This window comes from Musca domestica, unplaced genomic scaffold (genome assembly GCF_030504385.1).
Source record: "Musca domestica strain aabys unplaced genomic scaffold, Musca_domestica.polishedcontigs.V.1.1 48, whole genome shotgun sequence".
NCBI lineage: Eukaryota > Metazoa > Arthropoda > Insecta > Diptera > Muscidae > Musca > Musca domestica.
The window spans coordinates 6,331,738-6,347,192 of record NW_026712340.1 but is presented as its reverse complement, the minus strand read 5'-3'; the positions used below and the strand labels follow the sequence as shown (position 1 = coordinate 6,347,192).

Here is a 15,455-nt window from a genome sequence, read left to right as displayed (position 1 = left end):
ACAATGAACTGTCAAACCAATTTTAGAATTGAAAATGTTGAATGAAAAATTATTTAAATTTGCAAAAATTGATGGAAAACGCGAATTATAATAGCCTCCGAATGACGTAGTATAAGAAAACATATAAAAATTTACTTATATTTGAAAAAACGTTTAAATTTTTTTTGACATATCAATGCTCCCAAGCGTTGATGCATCTACCTGTATTCTTCTGCCATGCATCTACCTATATTCTTCTACCATGATAGAATCCATGGCTTAATAAGAAAGGTTGCTCTACTTCAAGGAAACTAAGAAAATGCAACTCTGTACTGGAGTCTAATTATGTCAAATAGACTTTTTAAACGTGAAACAATTTGTTCTGTTTAATTAACATTTTTTTTTACCAAAATAATTATTTTAGGGAAGTCCCACAAAACTTGAATAGAATCCAAAAGATTGTTCTTTTCCAAAATTGTATATTAGCGTGAAAAATACGCATTTCTTTTGTCTCTAAATTTAAAATAATTTCAAATTGTTTTCATTTTTATTCAAAACCAAACACACACATGTACAAACTGAATAGGGGCACCAAGAGAAAAAAATTGTATTTGGGGGTAGCTTTGTTCTACCTTCTGTAATTGTAATCAAAACACGTTAAAGACTGTGGCAGACCTACTGCTTCCAGCATTGTAGAAACTCCCGTTAGCTTCACTCAGCTTAGCTTTTTAGTGATTTTCTCCCAAATAATTGCAATTTTGGTATTCACAGCGGTGTCCTATAAAGAATAAAAGTGTCCAGGGTGTGTTTATCATCGTAAAAAGTGCGGTTTTGACGATGACAAGAATTGTCGTGCCAATAAGACATATGTACGAATAACTGATTGTTTTCGTTTACAAATAACAGCGGCTGACACGTTTTGCATACAGATTTTCAAATAACCCAAACAGCAACGACAACACTCCTGCCAACCTGCCAATTAAGAATGACATAACTCTTTCAAAAGTTGGTGTCCCGACAAGAACAATTGAAGCGTGTTTTTTATATTTCAAATGAAGTACGGATAAAAGTTCAAGGTCCTTTGACAATGACCGCAATTTGAAAAATACTTAAGATTGATTTAAAGACTAGGGGAACTAGGAAACTAGATATAAAATAGAACTCTAATGATTTTCTAATGTTAAATATTTCTTTCTAACAAGAAGTCTTCTTGCATATAAGTACAGGAAATCTACATTCCTGGATGCCATTTAATGCAGAAAATCATGTGTTCTTTTAATAAAAATCAAACAGTATTTTCATAGAAGTTCATAAAGCTCCCAGATTTTTTTAAAGGTGTTTTCCCAATAGTTGTCTAGACCCTATATTTGATGATAATCAGGTTAAGATCTGATGTGTTGTCCCAAGTACTGGGATCTGTTTTTATACCCTCCACCATACTATGGAGGGTATATTAACTTTGTCATTCCGTTTGTAACCGTAACTCGAAATACTCATGTTATACCCAACAAAGTATATATATTCTTGATCAGCGTAAAATTCTAAGTCGATTTAGCGACGTCCGTCTGTCTGTCCGTCTGTCTGTTGTAATTACGCTATCTTTCCAACGAATTGAGATAGAAGACTAAAAGTTTGCACTCGTGTTTATTTCTCCAGTAGGCAGGTTAAGTTCGTAAATGGGCCATGTAGGTCCACGTCTTCGTATAGCCCCCATATAACGGTACCTCCCGATGTTCGGTATTTTGATGATTTTAGCGACATTATTCACCGGAATTGTTTCAACTTTGGTATTTGAAGTTCGAAATGGATACTACTGCCTATGACAGAAAATTATTTGGGCAGGTCCACGTCTTCGTATAGCCCCAATATAACGGTACCTCCCGATATTCGGTATTGTGATGATTTTAGCGACATTATTCACCGGAATTGTTTTAAATTTGGCATTTGAAGTTCGTAATGAATACTAGAGCATAAGGCAGAATTTTGTCTGTGCAGGCCCACGTCTTCGTATAGCCCCCATATAACGGTACCTCTTAAAAATCGGTAATTTGATGATTTTAGCGACATTATTCGCCGGAATTGTTTCTAATTACGTATTTAGAGTTCGTAATGGGAACTACAGTCTGTGACAGAAAATTATCTATGCAGGTCCTGGTCTTCGTATAGGCCCCATATATCAGTACCTCCCTATATTCGGTATTTTGACGAGTTTAGGTACAATACCCACCGAAATTGTTTGAGATATCGTATTTGACGTTAGTAATGGATACTACAGCCTATGGCAGAAAATTGTCTGTGGAGGTCCACGTCTTCGTATAGCCCCCATATAACGGTACCTCTTAAAAATCGGTACTTTGATGATTTTAGCGACATTATTCGCCGGAATTGTTTCAAATTACGTATTTAGAGTTCGTAATGGGAACTACAGTCTGTGACAGAAAAATTTTTATGCAGGTCCAGGTCTTCGCATAGCCCCCATATAACGGTACCTCCCAAAATTCGGTATTTTGACGAGTTTAGGTACAATACCCACCGAAATTGTTTGAGATATCGTATTTGACGTGAGTAATGGATGCTATAGCCTGTGACAGAAAATTGTCTATGCTGGTCCAGGTCTTCGCATAGCTCCGATAAAAAGGTACCTTCCTATATACGATATTTTGATGATTTTAGCTACATTATTCACCGTTTATTTAAAGTTTTGAATTTGAATATGGTAATAGCTAATGGCAAACAATGCCTATGTAGGTCCACGTCGTATAGACCCCAATAAAAGGGCTATATTCGGTATTTTTAAAATTTTAACAGAATTATTTAAAGATTTTATTTTTTTGGTAAATGTAACTAGGATTATCAAAATACCGAATATCGGTGGGTATCGTTATATGTGATCCATAGGAAAACGTGGACCTAAATTTTCATTGTTCCAATTTTTAGACAAATCCGTGGGAAAATGTGGCAAAAATCTTCAAAACACGGAATATCTAGATGTACCGTTATATGGGGGCTATACAAAGACGTGGTCATATACATAAAATATTTTGCCACAGAAGCTAGAACTCATTATGACGTAGAAATGCCAATTTTTAGAAAAGATCTAAACAAAGATCTAAAATGGTAAAGACTAGACAAAATGCATTCTGAGCAAATGGTTTGTGGCTATACTATATTGACACACAAACAGGTCATGACAGAGGAATGTTAATATCAAAAACACAATAAAAGAAAAGACTGGCAAATAAAAGTTTGAATAATCCAAAATTTTGGTTTCAAAATTCTATTCAATTGACCTTTCCAATTAATTGCATATTGCCTTAGCGGTTTAAATCAATTAACATTGGTAACTATGTTGTTATGATATCGTAACAACAGAGGTATTTTCACAGGGTTGCCATATTTTTCTATCTTTACACTTCTATGTATATATCTATATATATCTTCTATATCTACACCATTTTTTAGACCAATACGTAAAAAATGTAAATAAAACAATCAAACAATTGGGAGGTACCGTTATATGGGGCCTATACGAAAACATGGACCTGCACAGAAAATTTTCTGTCATAGGCTGTAGAATCCATTTCGAATTTCAAATACCAAATTTGAAACAATTCCGGTGAATAATGTCGCTAAAATCATCAAAATACCGAATAACGGGAGGTACCGTTATATGGGGCCCTTTACGAAGATGTGGACCTGCACATACAATTTTCTGTCTTGAGTTGTAATATCCATTACGAATTTCAAATACCAAATTTAAAACAATTCCGGTAAATAATGTCGCTAAAATCATCAAAATACCGAATATCGGGAGGTTCCCTTATATGGAGCCCTTTACGAAGACGTTGACATGCAAGGACAATTTTGTATCATAGGCTGTAATATCCATAATGAACTTGAAATACAAAATTTGAAACATTTCCAGTGAATAATGTCGCTTAAATCACCAAAATACGGAAAATAGGGAGGTACCATTATATGGGGGCTATACCAAAACGTGGACCTACATAGCCCATTTTCAATATCAAAAGTCCTGCAGACATAATATACATTTGAGTACAATTTTATCAACCTACTTCATTTCGTTCGGAAGCTAGAATGATTTCCACAGACGGACAGACAGACGCACACCGCTAAATCGACATAGAATCGAAAAGAATACATATACTTTGTACCCTCCATACTATGGTGGAGCGAATAACATTTGGAACGAATTAGAAAATATTCAAAAAATAAAATCCATTGAAAATTCTGTTAAAATCTTTAAAATACCTAATATCGGTGGATTTTCAGAGAATACCATTGGAATATGCAGCTAAAATCATCAAAATACCGAATAACGGGGGTACCGTTATATGGGGGCTATACGATATCGTGGACCTATAAAGATAATTCTCTGTCGAGGTATAAAGTACCCACAAGGAACTCCTTGTGTGGATTTTCAGACAATTCCGTTGAAAAATGTGGGTAAAATCATCAAAATACCGAATATCGGGGGGTACCGATATATGGGGGATATTCGATATCGTGGACCTGTATAGACAATTCTCTCTCAGGGGTAAAGTACTCACAAGGAACTACTTGTGTGGATTTTAAGACAATTCCATTGAAAAATGTGGCTAGCATCACCAAAATACCGAATATCGGGGGGTACAGTTATATGGGGGATAATAGATATTGTGGACCTATATAGACAATTCTTTTTGAGGGGATAAAATGCCCACAAGGGACTCCTTTTGTGGAATTTTAGACAATTCCATTGAAAAGTGTGGATAAAATCATCAAAATACCAAATATCGGGGGTACCGTTATATGGGGGCTATACGATATCGTGGACCGATATACCCCATCTTCGAACTTGACCTGCCTGCAGACAAAAGAGAGATCTGAGCAAAATTTTAGCTCCCTATCTTAATTCGTTTAGACTGTAGCGTGATTACAACAGACGGACGGACGGACAGACGGACGGGGCTGAATCGTCTTAGAATTTTACGCTGATCAAGAATATATATATACGTTGTTGGGTCTAAAATGATTATTTCGATGAGTTTCAAACGAAATGACGAACTTAATATACCCTCCATACTTTTTTGGTGGAGGGTATAAAAATCAGACATGGATACTGTTTTTGATTCAATGAAATTTGACAAGATAAATTACAGAAAATTCAGAGATGGACATGCTTTTTTGAAATGATTTACGTTCTTAATTTCGACGTAGGTGGAGAGTGTAAGGACGCTAATTACACACAATTATCAATGTTCACCTTTTATCAATATAGGTTCACCCCTTATATTAGTTATGGCAAGGATCTTGGTCATATATTCCAATCTAGTAATTAGAGTTAATTCATATTAAAGTCTTTTAATGCAACGCAAAGTGTAGGTGACTCATATTTTCATAGTAGACCAAAAGCACATATTAAGTAAGACTAAGAGATCTCGTATTATGGATATTGGAGCGGTATTCTTACACAAAATTCCTATTGCCTCTCTATTTTATGAAGATCAAGAAACCTTTAATAGAAAACCAACTGATATTCATATAGAGACGTGGAAACATATGAATGCATGTGAATACATGTGGATAACCCCCTCCTGAAATGTTGATGGATCTATGACAAAAAGAAATCACGTCCAACAAAGAAAAAAAAACATCATTTCATACATTTTCAAATGCATAAAACGTGATGTATTTGTCTAACCGTAAACGAGTTGTAAAACAAGATTGAAGAATGATAGGAAAAAGGTAAACACCAACAAGAGGAAATGTTACGCATATTGGGTACAACGATTAATTTTTTTTTCTCTTCTTTTTTCACCACAACTTGAGTTGAGTTGCAAGCTGAAGAAATTTATAAAACCATACTCAAATATGTATATATGCTTATGCCGATGAACGTCTGTGTGTATAAAAGCAAGTACATACAAGTATCCTCTATTTGGCCCCCAAACAGTTATCGTTGTTGTAGTTGTTGAACAATTACAGCATGTTTGACAAAAAAACAACTCTCGCATCAGCAGCAACAATCTCAGAGAAACAAAACTCATGTTCAAATTATTAATAGATCCATGAACAGGTGGCTCTAGAAAATCGCAACTACTGGGGAAGTGGCAATAATTAAAAGACAAAGAGGAAAGTATGCTCACAACATGTAAGCTCATATGCCGCTAAAAATCGCAACAAGATTCTCACCTAGTTAACATCCATTATAATATTCTCTTCCCAAATCTCATCATACATTTGTTATGATTTTCGGTAGAGTCTTTTTCTCGCTCTTTCTCTCTGCTGTTCAATTTTAATTTCACAGTCTCCCACTTTGGTCGTCGTTGTTCATTGTAATTGAACATGGCAATTATTTAACTACTGTATGGTACGGTATGGTACCTAAACGTAAATGTACATGTAAACATACGTATATGTTTGTTTGTATGTATGCAGTACTTCTTTTGGTATTATTTCAATTTCACTTTTTTCGCTCAAAATTGATCAACAAAATAATAAAATATTTTTTGTTTTTGCTGAGAGATAGAGTAGCTTGATTATCACACATGAATGACCAGGGTAGCCACAAAGAACGGTAATATGTAATGATAACTATTGGGTGACTTTTACATCAAAGTTGCTGATATGGGTTCTACTTCCTACTTCCTTTTACGTTGGTTCATAGAAATGTCCCCAAACTTTACGGATTGCGTACTATTTTTATACCCTCCCCCACACATAGTATGGCGGGTATGGCGAATTCTTCATTTCGTTTGTGGGTTAATCTTCAATAGTATATAAAATAAGAACTCTGGCTCTTAAATCGGGAACTCTGACGTAAAGTGTCCGGCCGGTTTTTAACTGTGTATGAGTAGTAGATGACCGAAACTCGTTGTATCGGCGATCTGGTGGCTTACACAGATCAGTTTGTGGCGTCATGTTACGGTGGAAAAGAGAGTCGAAGCTCCTTTACAGTAAGCCGAATCTCCTGCTGAACAGCGAGTTGAAGCTCCTGTGGATCCGCTACACGAAGCTTCTGATGAATAGAGAGCCGAAGTTTCTGTGACAATATGTATTTTTTGTATCACTTTGTCGATCTATGTAAGAATTATTGGGGTAATTTCCTCAACGTGGCTCTCGACGCGTTTTGCGAAAAATATTTGATGCCTCGATTCTCTCTTCCTTCATTGGGGGCTTTACAATGTGCTGTTCTTCAGGCGATATGATCTATTTCGCCATCTTTTAGAACTTCAACAATGGTTTTATGTGCTTTGTCAGCTGATTAGGATTCTAAGATGCTATCTATCACTGAATTTCGGGTCGAGATTGAAGTTCATCTCAGTTTATAATTTTCCTTCAGCCTGGATTTGTCCATGGACTATCCCTATGTGGTATAAAGCTTGCCTACAGATGGCATGGTACCCAGGTTTGGTTTGGGAATGATGGATGAAATACTTGGCAACCATATACGATAATGTATGTATGTATGCACACCTTATTAACTGTAAAGAGAAAGAGAATAAGAAATATAAAAGATTTTTTCAATGGTGGAAAATAAGACTTTGGCTTATATTGCTGGGTCGGAACAACGATTCGAGGTAGGTTGCAATATTGGCGGAAGTTGTCTTTAAGCCTAACATTTTCTGGATTAGAACAACCCAAATTCTAATCCTAGTTTGTTGTTCAAAAGTTAAAAAAAAAAACTTTAAATATAGCATGACACTTAAATCTTTTTTCTTGCAGCTTAAACTACTGAATAGCAGATGCCTTCTTCTCGCTGCTTTTCTTGACCAACATACACTCTACGAGTGGCTCTCATTCTCTAGTGTATTAGTTAACTAGATACGTTTGTTTGCCTCCCCCTAAAATGATAATATCACCCTTCCCCCAATAACATAGTGAAAAAACCCAAATATCTAGGCGACGTTACTAGTTTCAACCTGGCAGAGGAGAGTACAGCATTGCCGACGACGATGGCAGCGCCAGCAGCAGCATCATCAGTTTTCATGAACAACACAAAAAGGCCACAGAAACTGAAAACTCCAAAGACCCAACACAATTTAGTCTCGTTTTGGACGGTAGCGGTGATCATTCATTCAGCTTTGCTTTGAGTCTGGTTCGCGCATAGAAAGAAAAAAAGAGACCCAAAACCTCCATAGAAAACCACCAGTTGTAAAGGTTTTTTTTTTGGTTTTTCTGTCTCATTGTTGGTGTTGTTGCCGTTGCTACCTATCGTGATATTTCTCGTTATGCGTTGTTGGTGTTTTTATTTTTTCTGTGATTCATGAATCGAATTGAAAAAAGTGCAAAGACCATTACAATTACAACAATTAAAGAAGAAGAGGAAAAAAAGGTTCAAGAAGAAATACAAAAGATAACTGGTTTTTCTTCTCCAAAAAAATCCAAACAAGAAAATTTCAGCAAAGAATAACGAGTGCAAAAAGACATTGAAACTAAATTTATTTGAAACAAAAATTTGATTGTGAAACAGTTTAGAGAAAAGCAAAAATTACATTCATAAAATTAACAAAATTATCAAAATTTCCATCTCCCCACCAACAACAAGAAAAAAAAACGGCAGACAAAGGCCTCATCTATCAAGGCAGTCAGTCGTCTGTGGTGGTTAACAAAGCAACCGATACAAATTACACCAGTCGTCATTAAAACAACAAATCAAAAGAGTAAGTGAGAACATTGAAACGATAGAGAGAGAGAGAGAGCGAAGTTTTCTTTGTGTTAAATGAGTGCCACACTGAGATTGAGTAACATAGAAGATTGTATTTGAGTATGTAATTTGTTGGGACTGTGGTTCCTGTAGAAGAAAGCCGCTCTTTTTGTGGAAAAGTATTTAATGTTCTGGATGTAGAAATGTCATAAAAATTTTGCTTGGAATTGTATCCGTTCTTGCCAAACCTTTTTATTTACTCCATTCAGCAAAGCATAAAACATTGCACTTTTTAAAATTATGGATGAAAATCTATTTAAAATTTAATTCTTCATAGACACACTGACCATAGGCTGATCACGTTATCCGAACCTTTTATAATTTGTGCATAATGCTATCCGGCCCTGTGGCATTAATTTGATGTTCAAAACTGACTCATATCTGTCTTTTGTTTACTTTTGGGTTTCCCGAAAGTGTGCCTCGCAGTTAATAATAATTACAAAATTTTGATGTTAATTGCCATTTGACAATTACGTAATCCAAAATCACAAATAAAAACATATAATTGGTTGCATAAAGTGTTTTATGTGCCAAAATAAAAGTAATGATGAGAAGAAGAGGTTAGAGCGGCATCTTAGTTGTGGAATACAAGCTATAATACGCTCCTAACACTCATAAAACAAGCCAGAATGTTGCAAAAAAAAGGCTCCAACATCTCACGGTACCAGAATTAACAATTTTTAGAATATTATTGCATGCAATTTCGGTGGATACTTAAAAGAAGGAACACACAGAACCAAGGATTCGTGTTAGATGACGACTTTGACGAGAAGAGTTGTATAAAATATGTAACTACAGAAGCTCCAAGCGAAACTCGTACAGTTAGCAAACAATTTTCTTTCATGCAATAGACGATTGTTATCAAATTCACTACTAGAAAAAATCTATATTTTTTATTAGTGTATAAGGTTTTAGAACTAGCTATAGAACCAAAGTTTACGTTTTAATGGCATATATTCTAAAACTCACCAAATTTCTATGCAAAAGCTAAACTTGTACGGCTTACATTTATACGGCAACCCTGTTTTGAACTGCGTCCAACTTCACGCGATTATTGGAAAATGTATTTGGGGAAGTCTCTAAAAGCTAATTTATCACAAATTTCCACGTGTTGTGTCATTTACTGACGCAAATATTAAAAAAAGAAAAAAACATTGAGAGGACAACGAGGACGAACCACTGTTGAAGCGAGAAATTTAGTAAGTAAACATTACAAAAACCATAAATCGCTAAATGAGATATCTGAGATTGTTAATAGAAGCCGATCAGTACACAGTTCAGTACATCATCAAACGGTTTAAAACAGATGAATATGTCGAAAATTAGTCAAAAACGTCAAATAATAAAATATTTACCTTGAGTGATGAGAAGTATATTTTACGGCAAATCAAAAAGGATCCATTTTTGAGTGCACTAAATCTCGCAAAAATTGCTGAAATGGATTTGAGAAAACTATGTTACCTTCAAACAATAAGAAATATACTGCATAAGTCGAATTAAATGGAAGGAGAGCTAGACATTAACCTCTAATCAGCAAGCGGAATCAAGAAGTTAGATTGCGATTTGCCAAGGAGCACATATCAAAAGATTTTTCATTTGGAACAATGTGTTGTTCACGGACGAGGGCAAATTTAACCTTTTTGGTTCAGATGCCAAACCTTATGTATGGAGAAAGGCAAATGAAGCGCCCCTTGCCAAAAACATGAAGCCTACAGTGAAGCACGGTGTTGGGTCAGTAATGGTATGGGGTTCATGGACGTGGTGTATTGCATTTTATTGAAAGTATTTTTATCGATTAGAGTATGTACCTTAACATTTTGTAACAAAGTGTGGCACTCTGTAAGGGAAAGTTCAGCCTTGGCTTAGATTATTATTTTTATCAAGACAATGATTCAAAACACGAGGGTTATTAAGTGCGATCATGGCTGCTATATAATTGTCCCCACGTCATGAATACATCAGCCCAGAGTCCAGACATAACCCCCGTAGTAAAATCTCTCTCTCAATGGACACCATATCTTGCAAAGAAGATTTGAAAAAAGCTATGTTGGAAGAATGACAAAAATTGAACCTAGTTTTTGCGAAAAACGTGTTAAAAGTATACCAAATAGGCTACAAATGTAAAAAATAAAGGAATGCATACAAAATATTAATTATTAATACTTTAATACGAGTTTGGCTTTGGCATCGAAATATGAACTCTTTTTGAATTTGGATAACTGAAATGATTTTACTCAAAGTTTCCACATACGTCTTACTTATAACTTCTGGAATTCTTTTGAGTTATTGCCTCATTGGCAATTTGGTTAGTTATGATTTTAAACTTGTGCTTGTATCCAACTTTAAAAGTAAATTTTCTGAAGAATAAGAAATCTACAGACTTGACATAGGTATGTTAAGGTAGAGGAAAATTTTGAACCAGTAAAAAACATGCCGTTTTTGGTTAAATAGTTTAAGCAATAATTTTAGAAATATTTTTTTAAAATATATGATGAGTTTCATTATAAACAATTAGAAATAAAGGAGTTCAGTCGTGTCGAACTTTTAATACCCTCCACAATTAGCTAGGGAAAACACTTTTATGTAAAAGTATTTAAATTCAAACGAATATACATGCCAATGCCCCGTCACCAGAGAACCCATTACGAATCACAAATGCTAATTTTTGACAAATCGGTGGAAAAATGTGACTAAAAGCATAAAAATACCGAACATATGGAGGTACCGTTATGTGGGGTAAACTGTTAAATCGTTTTAGAAATTTTGTGCCGATTATGAATATGCATACTTTATGGGGTCTACGACGAATATTTAGTGGTGTTACAAACGGAACCCTCCTTTCCACTTTCCGATTTCACTCATGAGATTGCCTTTTAAATTCTGCCATGATTTAAGGATTGTCAAAACTGGAATGTCGAAGTTTCGGGCCAAGCCGATATGGTAGAATTAGCTGTTTCTTGTCGGATTTCTAATTTCCACCCACTAAAATGTACTATACGCCTGACCTCTTAAAGCTCCACTTGGTTTAAATTTCGCACATTTTGCTGGTGCTGCTATAACTATTGTTGTTATTACGTCTTTTTCGATCGTCGTAAATGCTGCTAGTGCCGCTAAATGTCGTCTCGTTGAAATGTGTATTGTTTGTTATTGTTGTGTGGTGGATTGGCGAGATCGGTGCCAGTCAACCAATATCACAGCCATTACGAACGATCTACACAGTGTATGCCGTTGGTCGCGTCAAGCAAAGCTTGACAATCAAGTTTTTTTTTTTTATTGAGTATTTCCCTCTCTCTCTCTCACTTTGTTGAATCTTTCTAAGTTTCTCTTTGGGTGTAAGTGTTTGTGTGTGCAATGAATGAGTGTGCCGACGGGGTTTCTCAATGCAAGTTGCTGTTGTTTTTGTTGTTCGTTTTCTTGTGAATTTTAAAGCTTGGCTTTTGTTTAGTCTCCAGTTAGCAGCTGTTCGTTCGTCATCATCGTCGGTCAGTGTTAATGCAACATTGAGCGGAGTTAGTTTTGTTTTTTCTTCGTCGTCTTTTTGTTTTTGATATTTTATGGGTGGACTAATACATTCAACAGGTTGAGACTGAGTTTAGCCGCCACTAACGTAAATATGACGCCGTTAAATTAAACATTTTATGATTTGTTTTTAACGCAAACTGCATTGTGGATTTTCTCTTGACTTCTCAGTTTTCATTGAGCCGTGCTTCGTTGAGTGTTGTGGTGGTGGAAACGTATTCAATCAGTCAGTCAGTCAGTCAAACAGTTTGTCTGTCTATTCAAGTGAATCGATCGATTGATCTAAACTCTCTTCTCGTTCATGTTTCTTTGTTTTCGCCCGTTCATTAGCCATTGTTCGTCGTGTTCGTGGTGTTAATAAAAAGTGTGTGTAGATCGCCAAGAAACAGTTGAAAAATAAATTAAAAAAGCAAGAAATAAAAATAATTAATTTACCGAAGAAATAAAAAAAAAAAAACAAAAATAGTTAATTGTGGTTTTGTCAAAATCATATGATTTTTTTTTTTCGTTTTTTGGTCAAGATCAATCCGGCAAGTTAAACGAGCAAACGAACAATAAAAGGAAAGCTGAAATCTCCAATTTTGGTAAAAATACCAGAAGGCTTGAAAACAACGCAAAACTGAAATATATTCGGCTGACAAATAAAAAATACCCAATTCACCTTTAAAAGTAAGTGAAGTAAGTTGTGTTAGGTTACCTACCTGAAGCAAAGGATTGCTGGCTTATCTCGCCACATTTTGTATATCATCGTTCTAAGCGGCAGCAACACACCTTAAAAATGTCGTTTGCATCATCATCATCACCAGCTTCATGGCAAAAAAGCAACAACAATTGTTTATTGTAAAAATCTCAATAATTTGTTCTCGAATTCTGTTTCTCATCTCCAGTCGTGCGCATTAAAGTTTTTTTTCTAATTTTTTTCTATTTCTTAAAAAAATCGACATTTAAAAAACTACACCTGAAACTAGAAAGTACGGCATGCAGTTAGGTGGCTGATCATCTGACAGACGGGCGGACGTTCGAACGAACGATCAATCGACCGGTCTGTTATTTTATTTTTAGAGGCAAACGACATGCAAGCAAAACCAATGAAGTGAATAGAGGAGTACCTACAATCGAGAAAAAGAAGAAGAAGAAGCTTCGTAAAAGAAATTCCAATTTAACATAATTACACTTACAGAAATATGTTGGGAGGATAGCTAGAATTTGTCACTGGGACAACAGGTCTAGGATAAAAGAAATAACGTCTTGATTAAATATCAACATTTTTACCACGACGAGTGATGATCGAAACGACCTATAGAATTGGACTTAACCCTTGTTTAGTAAAAACTCTTCAATTTTTGAAATTTTTTCCCGTGGTAGGAATTTTTACCCTGATTCCGGTAAACTATCTTGGGGGACGGACTCGGGACCCCAATTTTTTACCCGAAAGTCCGGGTTCAAGACCCGGGCTAAATCCGAATCCACTAACCCGATATAGATAAAATAGGTATTGTCGGAAACAAGTGTTTACATGATGGGTATTTGAATCAGTTCGGAAGTTATAGTAAAATTAGCGATTTGTTGGACCCGGAACTTTTATAAATGCCCCAAAAAGTCAAAAAAAGGCTGATTATGGGGATCAACAAAATTGACGCCAAATTATATCTGACATTCCTGCCTTTCCAAAATGCTACAATTTGTGCTAATACCTGTTCTGGGTTCTGAAATATGGACCTTTCCACCCGCATAACCCGCTTCTTATTATTATGTTTTCAATAAAAAAATGTTTCGTGTAGCCGGCGTTGGACTTCCAAAAGTATCAAATTTGGTTCGCGCTAGCCGGTGTGGAGGAGAGGAGAAAATCTCAAGCCCCGTCTGAAGGCCGGCTACTTATATTGACAGCTGTTGAACAATAATTTTGACCAACCGAATTTAACAAAAATCTAGTTTTAGTTATACAGCTAACCGAAAAGGGTATTGACACAAATTGTAGCATTTTGGAAAGGTCGGAGATCCCCCACAATGGACCCTTTTTCGATTTTTGGAGGGTTTTATAAAAAATCCGGGTCCAAAAAAATAATATAAATAACCAAATCATGTGACCACTTGTTGGATAGGCAAAAATTCTTTCTCTGAATCAGGGTAAAAATACATACCTCTGCAAAAGTTGCATAAATATTTAAACGAAACTATGTTTTATATTTTGGACCGAATTAAACTTTTATAAAGGAATGATATGTCAATTGAAACTTTTAAAAGGGAAAATCATGGCATAAGGGTATAAACAATTTAGAACAACAACCACATGCAAATTTGTTGGTAGTAGGTTATACGAATGTCACCTGAAAAGCCTAATTGAGTATGAACAAGTAAAAAGCAGTTAGGGCGCAAGTACATAAGAAGCTTGAAGTCATGGCTGGGCATCTTTTGTGACATTTCATAAAGGAATTACAGAGCCTCACTAGAATCCTGCCGTCGTTTTCCTTTATAATTTGACATTAATATGCCTAGCCATGACTTCAAGCTTTTTATGTACCTGCTCCTTTAAGTCCGATGCGGCCTTACATATTTAACATAATTTTGTTGAAAAGCATAACTAAAATAATCAAAATAACGAATATTGGGAGGTCCCGTTATATGGGGCTATACGAAGACGTGAATTTGTATATGCAATTGTCTGTCGTAGGGGGTTGTAACTATTACAAACTTCAAATACTAAATTTGAAACAATTCCGGTGGAAAGTGCGTCACAAATCATCAAAATACCGAATATCTAGAGGACAATTATTTTTGCCACAGAAGGTGGCGCCTTTTACGAACTACAAAAAAACAGCTAAGTTCGGCCGAACAGAACTCCACCATTTGGAAGAAACCCGAAAAGTAAAAGTAATTTGTGTCACAGGCTGTAGTAACGATTCCGAACTTTGTATACGAAATTTGAAACAATTCCGGTGAATAATGTCGCAAAAATCATCAAAATACCGAATATCGGGGGTACCGTTATATTGTGGGTATACGGTATCGTGGACCTATATAGATACTTCTCTTCCCGAGGATAAAATACTCACAAGGAACTCCTTGTAGGGGTTTTCAGACAATTCTATTGAAAAATGTGGCTAAAATCATCAAAAACCGAATATCGGAAGGTGCCGTTATATCGGAGACCTATTCACTTTCAGGCGGTAAAGTTCTCACTAGGAACACCTTGTGTGGATTTTCAGACAATTCCATTGAAAACTTCGGCTTAAATCATCAACATACC

The 15,455-nt window shown here is 35.6% G+C and overlaps 1 protein-coding gene across 4 annotated transcripts in view; it reads left to right on the top strand.

Moving 5' to 3' along the window:
- Nucleotides 1–8,021: 8,021 nt before the first annotated feature.
- The window catches only part of LOC131804708 (PTB domain-containing adapter protein ced-6-like), a 34,757-nt gene continuing 27,323 nt past the window's right edge, over nt 8,022–15,455 (top strand). Inside the window, exons 1-2 of one of the 4 annotated variants that reach the window (XM_059127799.1) lie at nt 8,022–8,645; nt 12,730–12,877. The gene's annotated coding sequence lies outside the window, so the exon portion shown is untranslated. Of the gene's footprint in view, nt 8,646–12,139; nt 12,573–12,729; nt 12,878–15,455 lie in introns of those variants that run through there. The other 3 variants (XM_059127798.1, XM_059127801.1, XM_059127800.1) reach the window with 3 other exon arrangements.